At 39.4% G+C, this 16,012-nt stretch overlaps 1 protein-coding gene across 2 annotated transcripts in view; it reads right to left on the bottom strand.

Moving 5' to 3' along the window:
- LGI1 (leucine-rich, glioma inactivated 1) overlaps positions 1 to 16,012 on the bottom strand; it is a 32,400-nt gene that overhangs the window by 15,710 nt on the left and 678 nt on the right. The gene's annotated exons all lie outside the window — the stretch shown is intronic.

Raw genomic sequence — 16,012 nt, 5'->3', positions numbered from 1 at the left:
CGCGCTGGCCCTGCCGCTCCGTTTTAGCCAGGGGCGGCGTGAGGAGAAGCCCCCGAGGGCGGCGCGCGCCCTGGCTTCCCCCTTCGCCCTCCCCGCGCTCCGCCGGTGCCCTCCTCGGGTCTGCGCCCGCTTCGTCACGACCGGAGTCACCCATCGCCGCCCGAAGCAGGGCCGGCTTTAGCGTCTCCTGCGCTTCATTGATGTGCTCTGCTGTTTCGCCTTTTGAATTTTGACCAGAGCTAAGTCAGCCTTACTGGCTGACTACTTCCCACATAGTCACTCTAAGCGGTGGGAATCGAATAGCTTATTTCTTCCAATGCACCCAAATTGTTTGTAACAACCATTTTTGACAACAGTCAACCATCTAATAACCAGCTTGGTGCAGGCGTGTGACAGTCAAAATTAAAGATGCTTTCGCTAGTTGTCAGTAGAGGTATTCACCACCTACCATTCCTCGTGTGCTTTGGTCAGACTTGGCACAACTTTTGTGGCTCGGTTTCTAGAGCAAACATATGCATTTATTATTATTAATACTTACTGAAACCACATTTTTAGCAAGAATTCTCGGATATCTGGTTAAAACGTGAATAACTCTATGAGTAAACCTGTCTGCTAAAATATTTGAGGAAAGCAAACACAAATAGTCAGAACATAGAGCCAAAAATCATTTTTAAAAAGATTTAATACTTTTTTGAGGGATTAACTCTGCTCCACTGACTATATTTGCATTCGCCCAATATGTTTTCATTACCAACATACGACAAAATTTTAATAAGCTTCCTGTGGTTTCATGCTCACTACATTTCCCTTTGCAGACTCATATACTGTCACAGTTATCCTTTATATCATCCTGCTTTTAGAAAATTGTGTTGCCTTTTCAATGCTCGGGATGAGCTGCCTGCACATATATGGCCTAATCCCAAATCCACTGATGGTGATGGTGAGACTTCAGTGACCTTTACTGTGCTTGGTGTTAAGCCCATAATATACCACACGGATGCACGATAGTCCAATTCACACCCCAATATTCATGAGTCTCCTAAAGAACACAACATCGTCATTGCTATGTTACCACTGTGTTTGGAGCAGAAGGATTTTGAGATCAAAGACTCCTACAAACATGAGTCTGAGTTTTCGCTCTCTCAGTGCCACCCTTTTAACAAATTCTGCAGCAAACGGCAAATTTAAAGCAGCTGAGACCAAGGCTGTACTTTCAATAAACAAAACTAAGTCTTGTGAATTCTAAACAGTTCTGAAAAGACTATGCTTCCTGGTGGATCAGGCACCAAGAGCCATTGCCAGGAAGAGGCCTTCTGCAGGTTAGGCATAATAAAACTCGAGATGCCTTTACAACAGCTCATAGCACAGACTCGCTTGGGAATGATCACGGGGCTGCCCAGAACTTTTTATTTGGAAAGTTCTTCTGACTTTGCCCTGTCCTGTCTATACAGGTCCGTATTACAGATATCCTTCTTGATCACACCATAAGAGTTTCATTAAAAGCAGACCAACCAGGCCAGTCCCTGTGTCAAAAAGCTGAGGAAATGGCTACTTAATTGCTGCCAACTTCAGCGGAAAGAAAAACTCAGAGGGTGGTCTCCTTTCCCTTGCATAAAGTAGCCCGTTCCCAGTTCACCGTGGAGTTAGAAGTGATCATCTCTGAAGAGTCAGGTCTTAGCTCTCATGGACAAAATTCCGTGGTGATGCAGAACACCTACTCCACTAGGCATATCCTGGTGAGCATGCAGGTGGCTCTAGGACTGCTCGCTTAGGTACACCAGAATTTGACCAATGACAAATAGTATGTAAGGAGAGGTGTACTGTTACCTGAACTGTCATTCTTTAAGAAAAACAGATGCACAATGTATTTTATCCAAAGAGAAGCTAGGAAAAATTAATCTATGTTTAGGTTTTATTTTGTTACAACCAAGGACTTCTGACATCTTTATGATTCTTGATGCTTTATTTTCAATTACAGGTTTTTAAATAGTACAGAATATTAGAAAATACCTCAAAAGACACTTTAAAGCTATAAAATTTCTACCCCTTGTGAGTTTTGAAAGGCACTCTTAGGCTGGGAGGGACCTAGGGAGGACACCTCATCCAACCTCCTAGGTAACTAAGAGGGATAAAGGCTAAGAAGCTAGATATGAAGTATCCAAAATGTACAATGTTTTGATATCACATGACTTCTAAACCAGTATCACAAATTTTTAAAGACTTAATCCATTATCTTTGAGCAGCTGATTTTGACAATACTGCTTATGTTAAGTGTGTTTACATGTCCTGTGGCATGCTCGTTCATCCTGGTCTGACTCTCTTCCAAGGCAGGCAAATAAGTGCTGCACCTTGGTAGCTTTACCTTCTGTAAGTTAGAGAAAAAGGACAGGACAAACTATCAAACAGAAAAATCCATTAGTCATCCTTCAGGTCAGACATGGACATAACCTCAACTACTGGATTGGCCCTTCACTATGAGAAAGACCCCACAAAGCCTATCGACCTTGTTATGTACTGTCGCTCAGTTTCCTCTGGGTTTGTCTATTCCTCCTCCTCCAAATGAGACTGGATGCTTGTATAAATCCCAGAGCTGGGATTCCTCAGCTCTTCCCTAGCTCCTGTATTCTGTTTTCCAGCAGAGTGGAACCAGTTGCTTTCTCAGGTTTTTAAAAGGCTCAAAAGCTCTGTTACAAAGCAGTATACTTTGCAGCACACAATTCAGCAGCATGAAGTTAACTGCTTTCCTGAATACTAGCCACTTTTCTCCAGACCTAAACAAATATTTCTGGCTTTGTTTCTATTGTCTGTGTTTTGCTTTGAAAATGGTGACAATGGATATTTAGAGTTGGAAGGGAAATGAAAAGAGCAAACATACAAGCTCAAAAGCGAACAAAAGCCCAATTCAAAGATACCTGAAGCTGTGCTACTTCGTGGTTCACAGCAAGAACTGAGACCACACCTAATATAGAGGGAAGTATTAAGAAAGGAAACAATAAAAAAGAACACCAGGTTTTCACTTGCTGCAGAAGTCTGCACTTCCTCAATCTGTCAAGAAAACTTTCAAGAAAATTTGCCTGTAGTTAATTTATACTCTGGGAAGATCAACATCTCACATGTGCAAGGTTGGAAATGGGGACACTTTTCAGCCAAACATGCCCCTCCACTTCAGTGGAACTGACATCAGACTCACCACCTAGCATGCATCCTACCGCAAGATTCAAGTGCCCTCTATAGGAACCTCTCAGGGAGGAAAAGTTGTGGTCAAATATGCAAGTTACTTTTTTGCCTTTTATTTTCCCTACATAGCCCGATCAGACATTAAAAGCATGATACTACTGAGAGAATCTATGCTTAATTTGTAATTGGAAATGGTCTCATGACTTCTGAAGAAGTTGACGCGGTGATACTGAGAACGTAGTTCTGTGCAACGCTTTCCTTAATGGGATGGTTTCTCTCTTCACCACTCTTCCATGGGTTCTTGGTTCTGCCCTCTTCCACAGCTCGCTACTGGTATTTCTGGCTCTAATGCTATTCTCTAAAGTGGATTAAATAAATGATCTGGTAAAAGAACAAAAAACAAATAAAACCCTGAACAAGCCCAAATCCTTCCAAAACAAAACAAGAATTGCTAGAGCCAGAACACGCAGCTGAGGACACGAGCAGGCAGGGAGCATTGGTTTCGCTGTTAGAGAAAATGTACAGGGAGCCACACATTTGAGGAGTGGTTTCATATTACAAATGCTCACAAACATTTAAATGAACCATAGGACAGAACTGGTGACAAAATACCTCACTCTGGACCAAACAGGACAAAATATGAACCTCATAAAATGCCCTAGTATTTAGCTAGCATTGTTTAGAAGTTACCACCTAACTGGAGGACAGACCCTCAACAGGTGTATACAAACTGACACTTGATAATTATGATCTCCACTCTGCCAGCCCCTTGCACTATTTATTCATTTAGCAGTTGTTCATAGGAGGTATCCTTCATGCCTACAGTAAGAATACAGAGGGATAGAAAATCCAGTCCAGTAAGAAGCCTGTATCCGAAACAGAATGTCCCAGATTTTCTATCATGAGCAAGTGCTTGCTACAGACCCAAAACAACATACCACTGTCACTGTAGCTAAATGCCATTTAATTGGCAGCTAGAAAAGTCTATAATACATTTCTTCATGGAAAAATGTTTGAGCTCTTCCAGTTTGCCAAGATGATAATTAAAAACAGACGGCATGTTATAAAATCCTTTCCTTGACCTGTGCTATCTTACATTGCCCTTCTGTACTTTTTTCATGGCACTGGTTCCCTGCGGAATTATTCTAATCTTTATAAACTTGTCTTTAATTTTCCTTTTAATTTTGCAGCCAGAAAAAAAAGTAACTAAATGTTATTTATTTCAATGTACATAGGAAATTTATTTGTTACATGGCAGAGATAACAGGCTTTTGAGGAGAGAATCTTAACTCGTTAAAAACAGAAGGTTTCTACATCCTGAATAATTCACAATAAAAGAAAACTTAGCACCACTGAAGTCACTGAAATAGTTCAAGTAAAAGCCTTGCTGGCATGCCACTGACATAATGAATTGCACAATGAGAAGGACATGCCTCATCAAACATGTATTATTGTCTCATCATTGCTAATCAAAATGCTTTACAAAGCAGGGATTTGTATCAGTGCTGAAATATTTTAAGGGGTTGTTGGTGATAGCTCCACAAGTGTATTTTACTGATGTTTTTATTGTTCTTAACAATTCATGAATATTTGGAAAAATACCTTATTTTGGTAAGAGTTAATCCCTTTTACCTCAAGCAAATAGTAGATCTGCCTAACACCCCACCCTATGGTGGGCACACCGCCACTGCACAAGCCCAGCACACATTCTCCATCAAATAAGATACTACACCAAGCTGAACTCCCCAGTCCCTTTTCCTTACAAACCACATCCCCCTGCAGAGGAGACTTTGGAGGGCTGAAGCAGTCCATCACATCTGTTTGCTCATATGCCAACATGCTATTTACTCAGTACAGCTTTAAGAAAGATTTGCTCTTTTGGCTGCTGGCTCTCTCCCTCTGCAGTAGGAGAGCAAAACCAACACAACATCGTTATCTAAGAACTGGCTGTAGTTTTAAATGTAATTTTCATAGCAACAGAGAGATACATGTTTTAGTTACGACTGCTCAGAAGCTAAAGAATTTTCCCTACCTTGAATATGATAACATTCACATTTTGACCTTACAATGCTTCCTATATATCCCTTCTCTTAAGACAACAATCCAAATTCCATACAGCTGACTTTCTTTTAGACACCAATTGCTTTTAGGCATCTGCAAGTTTCCACTGTTGCTGCCGTTGTGATTTAGGCAGAGTCATTAAAACCGGAGGGCCTAATTCCCAGCCTCAATATAATACATCAGTAAGAAGTAATAAGCTCCTTCATGAAGCAATATTGCTCCCCAGCTAAATAAATGGCACACACTACTGATTAAACAAAGGCACATGTGGCTTTTCTTCCTAAGCTTTTTTTTAAGCAAATGGATGAATATATAATAGAAAAAGAGAAGGACAAAAAAAAAAATAACAAAACCAGGAGTGGGAACTCAGAAAGCAGTAGAGGCATCACAGAAACTGGTATCTTGGACCCCTGGCATTGGAAAGGGGGACCTGAGAAACGTCCCTAGAGAACTTCTTGGAGCAGGTATTGGCTGAAAAGACCTTGGAGCTGTTCAGTTTGCTCTTCACTCAGGGAAATGAATGCTATACATTCTTTGAAAATAAAGACTGAATCAAAGATATCTGATTCTATTAACAATTTATTTTCCTAATCAGAACAATCTGAAATAATGACTTTTTAGATAACTGCTCAGGTCAGAAGTAGTAATAATGCTCTACGCCATGTTTCTGACACCTTTGCCTCCCCTCAGGGAGGCAGATCTCCCTTCATATACACTTTATATACATTAAGATCTCTCTCTCAAGAGCTATATATAACTTCTGTTCACAGGCGAGTACCACAACCACTTATTCATGCTTTTCATGCTTTACCTGCTGTTTTCAAGGCTGCCCTGATGCTAAAAATAGCTTTGCATATTAGAGGAGGGTTGCTATAGATTCAGAATGGGTGATGTTAGGAAGACAGCTAAATCCCTCTTTGCCAAGGACATGGAGGATCCGTATGGATGTGGCTGACGAGCAGCTGTATTATTATCTGCGACCTGGGCTGCGGTGCCCTTTCATAAAGACTCTCAGGCTCCAAGGTTGGGGTATTTGTGTTGTTCTAAGACTGCACTGAACTGCAAATCAGTACAAATCATCATGTCACCATAAGTTCAAGGCTTTGTTTTTCATACTGTAGTGTTAGATCACAGTACAACAGTACCTTCATATATTAATAGCACATTAGCTTCTTTTAAACTGGGAAAACAATTTAATATTCTGTTGTATGGGCATATTTTTCTGCAGGCACTGATGTCTCCAAGTAAGAAAATATCAAAATGCTTTGCTAGTTGTTCTTACTACAGAGTTGAAAGGATGACAATTCATCATCTATTTGATTACTTTCAAGACAGCAATGAAACCACATAAAAAAATTGTACTACATACTGTTGTTTTGAACTTCTGGCAGTGTGTCCTCTGACAATGCTGACAAAGCTAATGTTAATTTTGGAAGTTACCTTCCTGTCTACAATCTAATGGATAGTGCAAGTGAAAAACTGCTTATACATAACTTTCCAACTCATATACTGCATCAAACAGTGAAGTGTGCTATAGATAAGTGTCGTTTGATTGTTAAGGTTATGAAACCTACGTTTTCAAAATTTGTCTGACCAAAATTTTAGAATCATAGGAAAGATTTTGTCAAGCTTGAAGACGTGGAAGTTTTGAGGACTGTCTCTAGAACATAGTTATCTCTATACTCTGCAATTAGAAGTATCTTAAATCTTTTCCAGCTTTTAGAAATCACTTTTCTACATTAGGCGAATATCACTGATTGCATCCTTACAGGATGACGAAGATCAGATTAATGGAGATAAGCAAGCATCTGAATAAGACTTACTTTTCCTTCATAATGTAGTAAAATCCTTCCAAGTGGTAACAATCTGATCTTGAATCTGAAGGCAAGGTACATGAGCTAAAGGGCAAGTTGCAAGAAAGTTGCAATGGCAAAATATTGGTCATTAAAGTAACTCCTACCTAGAAACATGGGAGTGTTATTCCACAGTATAGGTTAGCTGCCAAACATGTAATAAAACAAGTTCGTTTCTGCATACAGAATACCTTAAACTTACTCAGCTATGTTAACTTTCTAAAAAAATTAGGTGATTTTAGACAATTACTATGAAAAGTTGAAGTTCAACAGAATGACAAAGATTATGCTTCAGGAGTTCTGTATTAGGAACTCAACTTAATGTTTCATCTCCAAATATCAATTTTCCTAGTTCTTAAAACTTGTGGATGATTATGACCATATCAAAGATAAATGAGGTAGTCAGAAATATATTTCTCTTTCCTTAACAGACTCCGATTATAGAAACCTGCCAAATACTGACTCTGTTAAGGCTGGGGTTCAAATAAAAGTTAGTTGTACAGGGAAAGAGTGGCATGGACTGACTAAAACAAGATTATTAAAATACATTAAAATGGATCCTAACATAACTTTAAATAATACTGTCCATCTTTTAAGAACTGTGTATTTGAGGACAGCGTAATGCAAACTTGAGAGAAGATTCCATGATATGCTAAAGGAAATATTTTTTCACTCAAATCTCATTTCACATCCTGATCCTTATCTTTCATGTGGTTATGTTTTATTTTGATTCAAGAAAGGCAGTCATGTACATACATAACTCTTAACATTTTAATATATCGCTTGCAAATTGAATGTGGTTTCAGCAAGTAGCAGGATCTCCCCCGAGGTAGAAGCTGGAATATTTCTTTTTACTTGCTATAGATGCTTTCCTCAGCAGTTTTTTGAGTCTGCCATTTTTACTTCTAGAGTTGTGGATATTGCAAAGCTCAGTGTTGCTGGCTATAAGTAACATAACTTGATATTTGAAACTAAGTTAGACTAATTGTTCCCATTTAGGACAGTTATCTTTCCCATTCCACTTAAGTGCCATGGAGTGAATAGTATCCTGGCAATACTTTCAATAGAAAGGTAGATAGTATTTCAGTACTTTATGTCTGAATGATATTGGTGATTAAATAACACAAAATTGTATTTAATTTGAAATATAACCCCTATTATTTCAAAAATCTGGCAATCTGTAGTATACTTTTACTAATGAAAGGTCAGTTCTAGCAGAAAAATGAGGTCTCTCGGTAGTACTCTATGAGCATGTTCATAAAAAAAACTGAGGAATTTTTACAGATTCATCCTACGTCACTGCTCAGAGCAGCCTCTTTATATCCCTGTATCCTTCAGTTTCCACTGAATGATCAGCTATTGATCACCTCAACCCAGATACTATCAGCCTCTACGTGCAGTTACTGTACTACTTTACTACATAACTAATCCCACTGAAATCATAAGGTGAAATGAGGGTTGATTCTGTCATCATTATGCCTCTTATACCTTATTTTTTAAAATCTATCTGTGAGATTCCAAACAGTTGACTAAACCACTGTATACTGCAAATAACCTCTGCTATGAAATATTTCCTTAGCTTTAGGACAACCAGTGGAAAACACTGTGATGAACATGCCTGACCAGCTGCATAGTGCAGTTTGCAGGACTGACCTTCTTGATTCCTGGATTAAGATCTCAGCTTTTGGTTAAGATGCAACGCATCTCTAAAAAAAAAAAGATGGTTGCCGGAACACGTATGTAGGAATGAGAACTTATTTCTCTACTACATTATATCTTAGACTCAGACTCGGAGGCACCTTTCTTTTCCAGGTTTTCTAGAATACTAGGTACACATACAGTGCTTAACTGCTTCTATGACTCAGAAGATAGTGACTCGTCACTCATGTTTTTATATAGAAGACTTTTGATTCCATACATTCAACTGTAAATGATTTGTACCTTCCCTCAATTCTCATCCTAAGTGAATATTATGAATATACATAGGTGGCAGACATTATGCACAAAAATGCCTATCAGGAAAAAAGGGAATATGTATCTTTTTCACTATGGTTTCAAAGTGCAATGGACTGTAATGTTGCTCACATATTCTTTTTATTTTCACAAAATAATTCCAGTGGGAAACAATATAATTTAAAGAAAACAAGTACATTGCTTGTTTGTCAGTTGGTTGGGTTTTTTTATTTCCACTTTACTATATTTTCCTTCTCTTGCTTATTATTTTCTTTCATTTTTTCATCTTATATAATTCTGATATCAAACTGGAAAAAACAGATCTCCCTTTTTCTTGGATTTATGTATTTGAATGCCATCAGTTGCTTTCCACCATAGCAGATCTAGACATAAAAGTAGGATTAAGCATTCTTTGCTCTCTTAGGAGAATGTTCATACTTTGGGGAATTTAAGCATAATGCACTTCTAAAATCTCCTCAAATGAAAATTGGAATGCATTCGAGGAGTTAGTTTCTGTATTCCACTTATTTCAATGCAGGTTGATAAAACTAAAAGTAGTATTTTGTGCATATTGATAATTACTTTTTAATTAAATTCTTGATAGGCTGAAGTCACTATACTTGTTTATGCATGCCTACATGCATGGGTAACCTTTTAGTGAGCTTTGTTCTCAGCAGAGCTGCCAGACTGTAAGCTCTGGAGACTGAAATTACCTGCACACAACAAATGTAGCACTAGCGGTGACAATTAAAGGACACTAGACAGGAGTCTATATCTCCAGGGGATTTATTAAGTAAGATTATTTACTTTTTGCAAAAAAAACCCTCCAAACTTTAGAGATAATATGGGAGGTTTCTTCCAAGAATTATTTTTTGCTGAAAGTCTGCTTTATTATTTCCATAACTGGATCAGTTAGTCTTCATAGGGTCATACTGGCATTATTTACAACACCCATCTTAACAAGGGCTTGTGATGTAGTTTATTTTAATGATATTTTTTGAAGTTCACAGAAATTTTAGGACCAAGGTTGTTGCTACGAGTGTTCCCTTAATTGCAACAGAATGAATGAACAACCTGGTTTTCAAGATATTATGGTAAGATTCTGTAGTCACAGTCAAGAAAACTAAAATAGATGTTAGCCATTAAAACAGTTACAGTTCTTCATGTATCTGTGATTCATTAGTGTGTTAAGAGTGTAAGTGATGCTACCATCAAATAAAGTGTTGAGCATGACTTAAACTACTTCAGTCCATGATAATGAAGATTAAGGCTGCTCCTCTGCCAACAGCAACAAAAAAATTTTGTGAATTGTGCTTAAAGTTGAGAGGCCTTATCTGCACCAGAGGAGGTGGAGCTAATGGAATAAATCAGGTTAGGCTGTATTTTCTAACATTGTGGCCTGAACTAGGATTCTATTTACCAAATTGATCAACTAAGAATAAGGGTGCAACTTCCTCATATTTTGCTGCTTAGGAGATTTTCACATCAACTGAAAGTTTCAACTCCATTTTTAATAAAAGCCTTTTTTTTTTTTTTTATCCTATCAGCAGAACAAACTTAATCTGGAATTTAAGATGTGCACTGTCCTCTTCTTCAGCTTTGCATTAGTGTTTATAAAACTAATTCCCAAACTTCGGTCTCAAAGTAAGTACTATGTAGATGGCCAACAGAACCACCACCTTCAGGTGAAGTCTGACAGTGCATTAGGCAATAAGTAGTTATGGAGGTTTGCAGTGATTTGTTCACTCTTGAAGTACAGGAGCCTGGAATAAGAAAGGTCCATGGGTCAAATGCTACTTTATACGGCCTTCTAAAATTCCACCATCTGTTGGCTCTGCCTTTAGTTATACAGAATTGGGGACAGATTTTCAAAGGAACCAAGTTTTTTCCAAATTGTTTATCATATTGGAAGCCTTAGTGTTCTAGAAATTCTGCCCCCACACGATGTATCTGACATTGATCTCCAGTGGTGTTAAACAGGAATAATTAAGAGGAAAACTTCCACTGATAATTGGAATTTAGGAAATTCTATACTCTTATAATAGGATTAGATATCATATTATTATCTCTATTTTATCTTATTAACAAATACAATGCAATACAATGATTGCGGTTACTTATACAAAGGTCTGAGATTTTGGAACAAGGGAGGAAACTGATGAACAATCAGATGCTATTTTTTCAAAGGCACTTTTCTAACAATGATTACACACTGAAATGGTAATTGCAACTTCAAAATAGCATAAAACAGCACAGCTGCTCTCAAAATAATGGATATAGCACGGGCTTGTCTATGATATTTTTTGTAAGTGACTCTATACTGGAAAAAATTTTAAATCCAGAAGTGCTTTTATTGAATGAATTACTTTATTAGCCAAACAAATAAAACTGCATTTGCCTCTTAGCACAGCAACATCGACATCTAGTGGCTAATTACACTCCATGTTTGATATCCTTTGTATGACCAAAACCATGGAACATACCATTTACTGAATTTGACAAAATAACTATGCATTGCAACAGCCTGCTCTCTTTACATAACCTCTAGATGATTACAGAATGATGGTAGTCTTTAATGACTAGTCTGGAGTGACCAGTCCCAGTGATGGGAACTGGTGAGCGTGAGCCATTGCCCCTCAGCACAGCCCCACTGGTTTTCCCTGACTGTCAGAAAGTCTTAGGCTTGGGAGTCAGCTGCCTGACTGAAGTATCTACCTTGCTTGGGACTTGTTGGGAGGCACAGTGCATCTCTAAAGTTGTGCACAGGTACATCTAAAGGAAGCACAACTGCACTTACTGAACGTGGTGTTACTGGCATACGTAAACATCCATTTTTAGTTCTACTTGCTTTTCTACAAATTAGTAGGGGGCTTCAGATAGAGGGAGATGAAAATCAGGAACATGACAGATGCCATGAGATTGTTCATACTACGAAGACATACAAATAAATTATTTGGCAACTTACTTCATAGACATGTAGAATATAGGAAGGTGCCAATATCAAATAATGTTAGAAAGTCTAATTTACCCATTTTTCAACAAAATAACTGGCTTAATGGAGAAAGAGGAAAGATTAGACAGGATAAATCTCAATGTTACTAGCATTCTTGATGGTTCCACATTACTTTCTCATAGTCAAACTCAAATGTAGTCATACATGTCCTCCGTAAACAGCTCTTACAATGGATATGGTTGTCAGTGACCACCTTGCCCACGCTCTCCGTTCCAGTGGTAGCTGCCTCTTCTGGCCTGCTGGCAAAGCTGCCTGATTTGCTTCATTAAAAATTGGACTAATTTCTTAATTGGCTAACCAAACTAATTTTGATCAAACAAATCAGAGGCTGTTGAGTTTAAGCAACTTTACTAGAAGATCTTAGGAGGCAATAATCTCCTGCAGGAAGGTTGAGGTATTTCTTCCTAGCTAAATACTGATAAGGACTAAACAGTTATGCTTAGTGTTTCTTAGAAAGAGAGAAATTCAAGTCTGAAAAAGAGCAATAAAACATCTAAGAGTTCCCAGAAACTATATGGAAAGGTTGAAGTACTTTTCATTTCTTTAGCTTCAAAAAGGGAAGACTGTGGTCATATATGTCTTCCAGTATTTAAAGACTTCTTATTCAAATGATGATCAATTCTTGCTTTCTGTACCAACTAGCACAGGGCATTAATAAATTATCTCAAGTAGCAACAAAGGAGATTTATCTTAGATATTAGGAAAAAAACTGTATACCTAAGGGGTTAACAGATTAAGCCATTTATGCTGTGAAATCTCTTATACTGGAAGCTTTTAGGAACAGCCCAGTAAGTATGCCAGGTATGATTCCTTGAATCCTGTCCATGATTCAATACCTTCTTCTGGTACATACATATTGATAAAAGTACCTCCCGTAAAAATATGGGGGAATTAAATAAATAAATGAACAGGTTACTTAAGTAAACATAATGCTACCACCAAATGATAAGAAGGTCAGAGGTCTGTCCTGAACACATATTACAGATGTTAAAATGCACCTTTTACTCTCCAGTACAAATGACATGAGTCAATATGTATTCATAAATCTCTTGATGTCAGCAACAGTTTTACCACCCATTTAATGAATTTGGATGACTGAAAAGTGGCAAATTAAATTAAATAATTTTTGTCTAGTTTTTTTTTTTGCATACTGAGGCTATCTCCATGGTCTACATAATACGATCCAAGATTACATAGGTGACTGGAAGAAAGACAGTATGAATGCAAATACAGAGAAGCTGATGAACTCCTGGGATTATTTCAGAATCATGGACATTACCTTGTATTGTTAAGAATATCCCTGGGAAGACTTTTGGGGGGAAGAAATTTCCATTTCTTCTTCCCAAAACTTTCTATGGAATTGTTACACTGAGTCATCAGAAAACTGAGTGATTGAAGTTGAGTAAGAATATGTCAATGATTTGAAAACTTGGGAGAGAAAACATTTATTTCTTGAAGGTTTTAAAATCATGTTGGACTTAAGCTTTCTGGATACACTAGGTCTCATACTTGGCCCATTTCTAGATTTAGGGCAGGAGTAAATTAAGAACTACAGTGATGTCTCCTTTGTGGGCCATGAAGTTCAGGGCTACTGTAATTTAAGAGTACAGTTTCACATTACTGCTAAACTGATCTAACAGAGAGCTGCTGCTGAAAGGGCCACCCTTGTTTCTCACCTCCTCCCTCTCTCCTGTCCCGTCCCTAACCTTTTTTTGCACCACCACTGTTACTCATCAGACACCACAGCAGGATAGTCAGAGGAGCTAGACTGGCAGAAAATTAAATATTGCAATTCAGCAGAAGTGGTCAGATGAGCACTAGTGCCAGTTCAAGAAGAGGAATGCTCTCTCCAGCAGCAGCTAACCTATAGATTGATTTACCTGTAACGGAAAGCTGTGCTCCTAAGGTTTGGTTGTACAATCACTGAAATCCAACTTAAAACTGTAGCACCTCCCGCCCTGCAAAGAGTTATGCCCATCTCTTCCCTTATTTTTCCCCATATCCTTCAGTCCTGTGGGACTCGTAGGAGAGAATTGTCCTTTTTGGTGTCAAAGCATATTGATGCTAGATTTAAATTACAGAGATATTCCCACAGGATCAACTATAATACATCTACCAAGGGCTAAGGACAGGTCCAGTTTCAACTTCCAATTTATTTACGAGGCCATTTCCGATCCACTTCCCCAGCTGTAGCTTACTGTAGCCCACATATAAAATGCAGTCAGGTGATGTTTGAAAGCAACACAGTCAGACATCAGAAAAGCATAACATAGTAAGATGAAATTACCTAGCTGCTATTCTCAGAAAAACTGCTTATAAAATAACTTCAGCATCTACAACAGCTGCTACAGTTGGACTCACTGCAAAATTTACCTCTGTCCCAGAAACTTTATTTTTTCTATATGCAGGCTTTTGTGGCCACAGCACGATGCCAAGAGATTCAAGAGTTGTAAATCTTTCCTCTACCTTTCCCACTTTTCTTCAAAGTGCATAATCAATGATATGTTGGCCCAGTTTCCAGAATCATGTCAGGATTCATTCACACTAAAGCAGTCTGTCATTTCCGTAAGAGAGGAACAACAAAAAGATGCCTGCTATTACAGCTTCGTGGGTATACATTATTTATTTTAAGATATTTAAATTATTAATTAGGATAATTCCATTTTTGCAACAGAGTCTCTGCCCTTTAGAGGAAACGGGCCACATTCAGTAGGACTTCAGCAGAATACGGCATACACTCAAATAAGCATTTTGCCACTCAGTTCCTTTCTATGGGACACCTTCAGAGTGATAATAACTTGACAAGTGACACAAATACTAGGTCAGGAGAAAAAATACTTTTGCTTTTAAAACTGAGATTCGGTAGCCAAAGTAAGGAGGTACACTGTCAACTATGGTGTATGATTGCCTTACTGCGTAATAGTGACTAGCTACAACTTATATTTTACAACTTAGATATTACAATGACAGTAGTAGTATTTCAATTTTGAAAATTTCCCTGTATTGTCTATGGTTTAAGACCCCAGAAATCAATAACACAGCAGTCCAGAAGAAAATACCCGTGATGGATTAAAGCATTTCAGACTTCGGCAGTCAAAATGCTGGTTCAGGTATTGTGCACCCTAATGTTTGATGGGAAATGATATCAAGTCCTTGGCAGCTACTTGCTGTACCTGATGACTCTCACGCTGAAGACTTGTATTTCCCTGCTAGCTTATGAGAAAACAGTTTCAGTCTAAAAGGGCTCCTTTCTCTGATGCAACCCACAGGCTCCCAAACTCTATCACCCGGTTGCTGTTGGTCCTCACAGGGAAACTGGGTCATATATTGCTCTTCCTTCTTCTAACTGCAAGATGCGATTGAAAAGAAGAGAAACCGCTAAAACATGTGGAAATCAATGTTACATATTACCTTGCCGAGGCTGCCAGGGCGTTAATACGGCCGTGAACGAGGTCTGTGCCGCGGTGAGGGCAGCGCACATACCTACTGCATGAAGCCCCGGCCCCGGGGACGTCTGGCAGCTGCCGCCCGCCGAGGAGCACCCTCCCGGGGCCCCTCCTCCCTCAGGGGCCTCCTCCAGAGCGACCCCCGCCTCCCCGACCCCTCCCCGACGGACCCTTTACCCGCAGCCGGGGCCCGCCACCCCCGGTACCCGCAGCCGGGTCCGAGCCGTTACGCTCCCCCCCGCCCCGCTCAGCTCCTCTCCTCTCCGCTCCGCTCCTCCAGCGGGGACTCCCCTGCCCGAAAGCGCCGGGGGTGGTGCGGGGGCGAAGCGGGACGGGGAGGAGAGGGCTTCGCTAAGGCCTCGCTGGGAGCCGCTGCGGCCGAGTCCTACCTTCCCAGAGGCGGAGACCGCCGCAGCCGGGGCCGCGCACCGGGTTCCCGGGCAGGGAGACTCCCCTCGCCCCTAAACATGATGAGCGGCTTTCCCCTCCCCTCCCCTGCCGGCGCGGCT

This window comes from Haliaeetus leucocephalus, unplaced genomic scaffold (assembly GCF_000737465.1).
Source record: "Haliaeetus leucocephalus isolate CR32 unplaced genomic scaffold, Haliaeetus_leucocephalus-4.0 Scaffold184, whole genome shotgun sequence".
Lineage (NCBI taxonomy): Eukaryota > Metazoa > Chordata > Aves > Accipitriformes > Accipitridae > Haliaeetus > Haliaeetus leucocephalus.
Note: the sequence above shows the minus strand (reverse complement) of the source record. Positions and strands in the feature narration are given on the sequence as shown.